An 8644-nucleotide genomic window follows, 5' to 3' on the forward strand; every position below is an offset into this window, starting at 1 on the left:
GCAAGTTCACAGTTTGTGACTCCTCTGTCCATGCAAATCAATATATCTACTCGTCAGCGATTCATTTCAGTGGTCAGAAATTATTGTCTCTCAATGTGTGATTTTTCTTAAATACCAGTTTCTCCTTCTTTGAACATTTTCATCCGTCTATGCACATTGCTCACGTCAGCGGTATCATCTTTGTAAACTACCTGTAACATCCTGTGGATATTGGACAGCCTGTACCCTTCCTTCATCAGGAACTTTACTTTCGCTTTCAATAAAAAAAAAAGAAGAGAAAGAATATTTGCTGTAAAGTAAGTTACCCTACCAACATGAGCGATTTGAATAATCCATGTCTCTTAACAAGAGTTACACTCACACCAGCATTAGTTTTGTTATAAACCTCACCCACACACATACTCATACACACACACTGCAAATAAAAATATTGAAAATCTCCTTTACATTTAACCCTTTAGTGTTTAAACCAGCCCTATCCGGCCAAAATATTCTACCTATTTTATGTTCAAACTAGTCAGATATGGTCATTCATAGCTACCTTATTGTGTCATTTAAAAAATAAACAATCACATCATTGAAATCTCAAAGCCATGAAATGATACAAGATTAATTTTACATGGTGTGAATACATAAGCTTTACATTTGACAGAATAATCTGAATGCTAAAGGGTTAAAGATCTTTTTGAAGACCACAGCATTTTCATTTAAAGAAATATAATGATTTTTTTTTTTCCAGTACTTTCTTAGTTGTACAGTTTTATTGTATGTAATAGGTCATATATTTCAAATTAACATAGACTGTCAACAGCAGGGAACATTGAAAATTTGATGGTGATCTTATGCAATTATGCTGTTCTGATTTTTAACTGCTTCCAAGTTGTTTTCTTCAATCTATCATCTAAATTATTATAAACCTTATAAATAAAGAATTCTCTTTATTGTTTGTCATTATTGTGGCAGAGTGACAGAAATAACGGAGTGCACTTTTAGTTATGTTGAATCTATGTTTTGAGTTCAAATACTACCTTTTATCCTTCCAGGATAAAAAAAAAAATGTTAACAAGTCGCAGGATTGGCTGCGTGGTAAGTAGCTTGATTACCAACCACATGGTTCTGGGTTCAGTCCCACTGCGTGGCATCTTGGGCAAGTGTCTTCTGCTATAGCCACGGGCCGACCAATGCTTTGTGAGTGGATTTGGTAGACGGAAACTGAAAGAAGCCTGTCGTATATATGTATATATATATATATGTGTGTGTATGTGTTTGTGTGTCTGTGTTTGTCCCCCTAGCATTGCTTGACAACCGATGCTGGTGTGTTTACGTCCCTGTCACTTAGCGGTTCGGCAAAAAGAGACTGATAGAATAAGTACTGGGCTTACAAAGAATAAGTCCCGGGGTCGATTTGCTCGACTAAATGCGGTGCTCCAGCATGGCCGCAGTCAAATGACTGAAACAAGTAAAAGAGAAAAAAAAAGAGAAAGTCAAGTACAAATTCCATTAGAACCAACTCTACTACTCTCTACAGACTCATTGGTCTTCACAAGTAATTTGTTCATAGTAGGAAGGATTTCTTACATTGGAACATTGCTATGTCTTGCAAAGAACTTTCACATGCAAGTGCTATCAGTCAAAAACTCCATATACCGGAAGCCAGCAAGTGTATGGGGTCATCAGGAGAGAATACGCACTGTTTCGGGGCCTACCTCTCGACGGCATCAATGTGCACCAGCCCCCTCACTGATATGAGGCCCTACTTATTTATGAAGAAAAATAGAAAATAGTTGAATGAATCAACTTCAGTACATGACTAGTAGCTATTTTATTGATCATGGCACGTGACCTGCTGTGCTTGAGGAGACCTATTGAGTCAAGTACATCAACATCAAAATAAATATCAAATGGAAATTGTAGTAGTGATACCTGTGCCGGTGGCACGTAAAAAGCACCATCCGAACGTGGCCGATGCCAGCACCGCCTTGACTGGCTTCTGTGCCAGTGACATGTAAAAAGTATCAACAGATCGTGGCCACTGCCAGCCTCCCCTGGCACCTGTGCAGGTGGCACGTAAAAAGCACCATCCGTACGTGGCCGATGCCAGCGCCTCCTTGACTGGCTTCCGTGTTGGTGGCACGTAAAAACCACCAACTGATTGTGGCCACTGCCAACCTCCCCTGGCACGTAAAAAGCACCATCCGTATGTGGCTGATGCCAGCGCTGCTTTGACTGGCTTCCGTGCCAGTGGCATGTAAAAAGCACCCACTACACTCATGGAATGGTTGGCGTTAGGAAGGGCATCCAGCTGTAGAAACACTGCCAGATCAGACTGGAGCCTGGTGCAGCCTCCTGGCTTCTCAGACCCCGGTCGAACCATCCAACTTGTGCTAGTACAGAAAACGGACGTTAAATGCTGATGAATGATTATAATCCTAATCTATCACCTGTTTGCATTTTATCAATGTACTGTTTTAAAGTTCTACTGAGCAAACGCTGTGTCTGTGTGTGTGATATTTAGTGCAGAAGAAAGTTAATAAGAAAGATTAATATTGTATTTTGGTTGAGTCAGTCTTTTGCTACTCTGAGTTTCATGTGCAGGAGCACAGGTAAACTCAGAGTAGCATGAGAGGGTCTCAACCAAAATAAAATGAAACTATATACATTTTTCCCCGGACCGGGTGTTGGGTGTTGTGAGTGTTTATCGAGGTTCCAGCAAGGGTGGGGGGTGAACCCTGCTGTACTCTTTCATCACAACTTCCTCTCACTCTTTCTTTCTGTTTCTGTTGTACCTGTATTTCAAAGGGCCAGCCTTATCACACTCTGTGTCACGCTGAATCTTCCCGAGAACTACGTTAAAGGTACACGTGTCTGTGGAGTGCTCAGCCACTTACACGTTAATTTCACAAGCAGGCTGTTCCGTTGATTGGATCAACTGGAACCCTCCTCATCTTAACCAACGGAGTGCCACGTAATGTGTGTGTGTATGTGTATATATATATATATCATCATCATCATTTAACATCCACTTTCTATGCTAGCATGGGTTGGACGGTTCGACCAGGGTCTGGGAAGCCAGGAGGCTGCACCAGGCTCCAGTCTGATCTGGCAGTGTTTCTACAGCTGGATGCCCTTCCTAACGCCAACCACTCTGAGTGTAGTGGGTGCTTTTTACGTGCCACCGACACGGAGGCCGAGAAAGATATACTAGTTCTCAAAACAGATAATAAAAAAAAGCATTGGCTATTGTTGTTTAATATCTTATGTATTAAGTACAGTTAATACAGCATCATCAAAAATATCATAAATTCTGTAGATGGATGGCTTTTCTATGTGTGTCAGATGACAAAGGATTGCACTGTAGTGTACGTCATTCCACATGCACTAAGAAATGACAATTTGTAAACCCATCCAACCTTTGCCTGCTTAGAAAAACCTGACATAAAATGATGGTGATATTATACCAACTAAATTACTTTGCCCTAGAAAGAGATTATGTAAACAGATTAGATTTCGACTTAATTTTGCTGTTTATACTTTACAAAAGTCTTTTTTGTTTTACATTAGCTTTGGTATGGAGGAAAGGGTTGTGCTCATGACTTTTGCATTCCCTCTGAGACCTTGAGATCAAATTGGCTAACAGTTTTAGCTACTACCAGTAGTATTGCCCAGCGTTGCTCGGGTTTGCTTCGACCCTTTAGAATTGGAATTTTTGAAAAGTAAAAATTTTGCATCATGTAGCTTGCATCATGTAGCTCTTTAAGGGAACAATTTTCTGGTTTAAATACACCGAAAAATGGCGACACAGCAGTAAAAAAATCATTAAAAAATAGGGATTTTCATAGAAAGAAAGCACCTTTTTGATGTAAATAATTTTTGGTGTTAACATGGTCCGATTTGAATTTTATCTTCTACAGAAGGAAGAGCAAGCCTTCTACCATACTCTCAATTTCAATGACACAGCAATTTGAATTTTTTCTTCTATCATACTCTCAATTTTGGTCAACTTGCGCCGCAGGGTCTTGGAGGAGAGTGTTAGTTGAAGGCTACCAAACCTGCTACACACAGACAACTTCAGCTTTATATATATAGATTTGTTGCTTAACTTCATGTCAATCTTGATCCAGCAGTGGTGGGTTGACAAAATCATTAGTGCATTGGATCAAATACTTAGCAGCATTTCTCCTAACTCGTCAGGTTCTGAGTTCAACTTTGACTTTCATCTTTTCAGGGTTGATAAAATAAGAACCAGTTGAGACTGGAGCTGATGTGACAATTAACCCTTTGCCCTCAAATTGCTGGCCTTATGCCAAAATTTGAAACCGTGAATCAGTAGACCTGTGATCAATCATGACCACCCTGTTGTTTTAGGAGTATGAAACACTACAGGGTGTCCACAAAGTCTGGGTACATAGAGTAAATAAAATCAAAGCATAAACAATTAAATATAAGAAATGATAATTTCTTAAAGCAGGAGTGGCTGTGTGGTAAGTAGTTTGTTTACCAACCACATGATTCCGGGTTCAGTCGCACTGCATGGCACCTTGGGCAAGTGTCTTCTACTATAGCCTCGGGCCGACCAAAGCCTTGTGAGTGGATTTGGTAGACGGAAACTGAAAAGAAGCCTGTCGTATATATGTATATATATATATATATGCGTGTGTGTGTTTGTCCCCTAGCATTGCTTGACAACCGATGCTCGTGTGTTTATGTCCCCGTTACTTAGCAGTTCAGCAAAAGAGGCCGATAGAATAAGTACTGGGCTTACAAAGAGAATAAGTCCCGGGGTCGAGTTGCTCAATTAAAGGCGGTGCTCCAGCATGGCCACAGTCAAATGACTGAAACAAATAAAAGGATATACCCAGAAGTTAAGTTGATTACATCGACCCCAGTGCTTGGCTGGTTCTTATTCTATTGATCCCAAAAGAATGAAAGGCGAGGTTGACTTTGCTGCAATTCAAAACTCAGAACATAAAGACAGACGAAATACCTATTTCTTTATTGTCCACAAGGGGCTAAACACAGAGAGAACAAACAAGGACAAACGGATTAAGTCGATTATATCAACCCCAATGCATAACTGGTACTTAATTTATTGACCCTGAAAGGATGAAAGGCAAAGTCGACCTCGGTGGAATTTGACCTCAGAACGTAGCGGCAGACGAAATACCTATTTCTTTACTACCCACAAGGGGTTAAACACAGAGGAGACAAACGGATTAAGTTGATTATATCGACTCCAGTGCGTAACTGGTGCTTATTTAATCGACCCCGAAAGGATGATTAAATAAGTACCAGTTACACACTGGGGTCAATGTAATCGACTTAATCCATTTGTCTGTCCTTGTTTGTCCCTTCTATGTTTAGCCCCGTTACTCGCTTCAATGAATGAATATGGTCATCGCGTGACTAGGATTGGGGCTTCAGACACAACTACCACAGCTGGACACACTGCGTTCTCCTGCTCCAACGGTTTATTCCGTCAGAATCCTACTTGTGTTCTAGCTCAATTTTCATCTTCGTTGCCTGCTAGACCGTCTTCCGTCCTCTCAAACCCCGAAGACGCAGATACATCTGACACAACATGGCCAAAATATTATAGTTATTGTTGTTCAACTACCATCACTGGTTTTCGTTCTGCTTCCATTTTTCCACAGGATCTTGGATCTTTTCGGTTTGAACGGCAGTTTTTTAAAATAATTTCCACGTAACTAAACACTTTTAAACTTCGTATATTGGTAGAATGTGTTTATAAAACATCTTTTTCTCTTGGCTTTAATGAGAAAATTCTGTAGTTTGTAAGATATTTGGGTTTTTTTCATCAATTTCTGCAATTTCAACCAATCAATGACATCTATTGAGGTGAAAAACATTCTGTGCCGTATGAATATGTCCCTCATTTAAGAAACAGATTGGGTTTATTTACATTTGTGAAGAAAAAAGATGCCCTTCCCCCCACCCCTAACCCTAACCCTAAAACAGATTGAAATGCAATAGATCGATACTAGGGTCATAATTATGGGTGACAATTTCATATGACACCGCTAGAAAAAACTGCCGTTCAAACCGAAAAGATCCTCTATATGTCTTCATTTTTCAATTCCTTCAATTTTGTTCCAATTGATTTCAAATTTGCTGTATTGATGTAGTTTTGAATGCAAATATTGGAAATTAAATTCTTTTTTGTCATAAATCGATAATTAAAAAGTTAATAGCTTTTGATATTTGCAAATTTTGAGTAATTTTCTCCAATCAGAAGCCAGAGACACATTTGTGCCTGTTTCCATAGTAACAAGCCAAGCTGTTGTGTAACATGGTTATTTGTTTTGATGTCGTCTCCAGCCACGTGGAGTTTACGTTGAGTTTTCCAACATGAACTGATCTCCAGTTTGTTTTATCTTTAAATGTCCAGTTTTTGCTTTCGTAACTTAACGTCCGTTTTCAGTTCCTTCATTTCCGTAATTTTTCGAATTGCATGTCTGTTCCAGAATTTCACATGATTAAAAACTTATTTTAAAACTTCCGTCGTTGAATGTTTTTGTCGTCGTCCTGTTGTCATCACGCACAAAATGCCAGCTTCCAAAATCATCTCGAACGCCCCTTTCCCGCTTCAGTCATTTTGTGTCGGCTACCCGTAGGGTCCGAGCTTCACACCCAAAGCAGAAGTTTACGATTTAAGGAAAACAGATTTGGTAACTGTTCCTAACATATCTAGCCGTCACGTTGGCGCTACCTTTGTTGTTTCATCTGAACATATACATACAATACATAAGACTAGAATTGTGAGGAATTTGGCTACTCGTTTGGTAAGTACACTAAAACGAGCCCGAAGTTTAAATATTAAACGAGTAGTTTTATTAATATTACACTGTTTGTAAACGCCTTTTAAACGTAAGCTATACGGTTTCATATCTAAGGGGTTTCGGTATTTGGAAACTATTTCCATTTCAGGTTGTTAATAGTTTTGTACTCTTTTACTGGCTTCATTTTTGTTGTATTTATGTTGTTTTAACTTCAGGTCAGAAATGCAGGCATCCCCACCACGTTACGCAATCTTGCGTTTCTGAGTATTTTCTATTTCTTTACTGCCCACAAAGGGGCTAAACATAGAGAGGACAAACAAGGATAGACAAACGGATTAAGTCGATTACATTGACCCCAGTGCTGGTACTTATTTGATCGACCCCGAAAGGATGAAAGGCAAAGTCGACCTCGGCCGAATTTGAACTCAGAACGTAACGGCAGACGAAATACGGCTACGCATTTCGCCCGACGTGCTAACGATTCTGCTAGCTCGCCACCTTGTTCCTGAATATTTTGCCGTAACTTCGGATAAGCAATAATACAGAGATTTTATAGTATGATACAAACTCAGCCCGAATGATGCTGGTGGCTGTGTGAGAGGTGGTGATGTAGTAGGAATTACTGGGAGCAAGAATATCCAATACCTATTTCTTTACTACCCACAAGGGGCTAAACACAGAGAGGACAGACAAAGGTATTAAGTCGATTACATCGACCCCAGTGCGTAACTGGTACTTAATTTATCGACCCCGAAAGGATGAAAGGCAAAGTCGACCTCGGCGAAATCTGACTCAGAACGTAGCGGCAGGCGAAATACTGTCAAGCATTTCGCCCGGCGTGCTAACGATTCTGCCAAGCGGGAGGAAGTAAAGAATACGTACACCACCCGATTTGGGCGTAACCCTAAATAACCTTAAATACCGGTGTGCGTATTCTTTACCTTTGCATTTAAGGCGTACCCTGGGCAGTTGCTCGAAAGAGGGAGTTAAAATTTAAGGAGCCAGTGTTAATACATGTATGATGTGGTTATGAATGCAGAGTTTTAATACATTGTTTTGCCCAAGAGCTTATAATGTTATGACCCCAAGAAGGGTTCTCTTATTTGCATTGTAGACTATCTCCAGTATCTGCTAGAGGTGAAGAACTTATCCAAAGTAATTAACGTTTGCAGTGCATCGTCTCTGTGCAGCTCAGTGTAGGAACTAAGGTTATTGTGATTTCCTTTTTGTGGTACTCTTTTACTTGTTTCAGTCATTTGACTGCGGCCATGCTGGAGCACCGCCTTTAGTCGAACAAATCGACCCCAGGAATTATTCTTTGTAAGTACTTATTCTATCGGTCTCTTTTGGTGTGTTTACGAGGACGTAAACACACCAGCATCGGTTGTCAAGCGATGTTGGCGGGGGGGGGGGCAAAGACAGACACACAAGCATACACACATACACATATATATATACACACAGATATATACCACAGGCTTCTTTCAGTTTCCATCTACCGAATCCACTTGCGAGGCTTTGGTCGGCCCAAGGCTATAGTAAAAGACACTTGCACAAGGTGCCATGCAGTGGGACTGAACCCGGAACCATGTGGCTGGTAAGCAAACTATTTACCACACAGCCACTCCTACGCCTGATATATAACTTCCTTCAGTGAAATTTTGCTTGATTGCCAGGATAATTAAAAGCAGCTTTTGTTTGGGCCCTGACAGCTTTAACTATCATTTTAATGTTGTATAAATCAAAGTACCTCTTAAACATTTCAAATCAGCCTTTACTGCAAAGAAAAGATTTTTTAAAAATAGTATTTTCATCATCATCCCCATCATCATTTAACGTCCGCTTTC

The 8644-nt window shown here is 40.1% G+C and overlaps 1 protein-coding gene across 1 annotated transcript in view; it reads left to right on the forward strand.

The window, feature by feature from the left end:
* The first annotated feature begins 6732 nt into the window (after positions 1–6732).
* The window catches only part of LOC115217415 (4-coumarate--CoA ligase 1-like), a 25230-nt gene continuing 23318 nt past the window's right edge, over positions 6733–8644 (forward strand). The window contains exon 1 of the mRNA XM_036507181.1: positions 6733–6800. The gene's annotated coding sequence lies outside the window, so the exon portion shown is untranslated. The remainder of the gene's footprint in view (positions 6801–8644) is intronic.

This window comes from Octopus sinensis, linkage group LG11 (genome assembly GCF_006345805.1).
Source record: "Octopus sinensis linkage group LG11, ASM634580v1, whole genome shotgun sequence".
Lineage (NCBI taxonomy): Eukaryota > Metazoa > Mollusca > Cephalopoda > Octopoda > Octopodidae > Octopus > Octopus sinensis.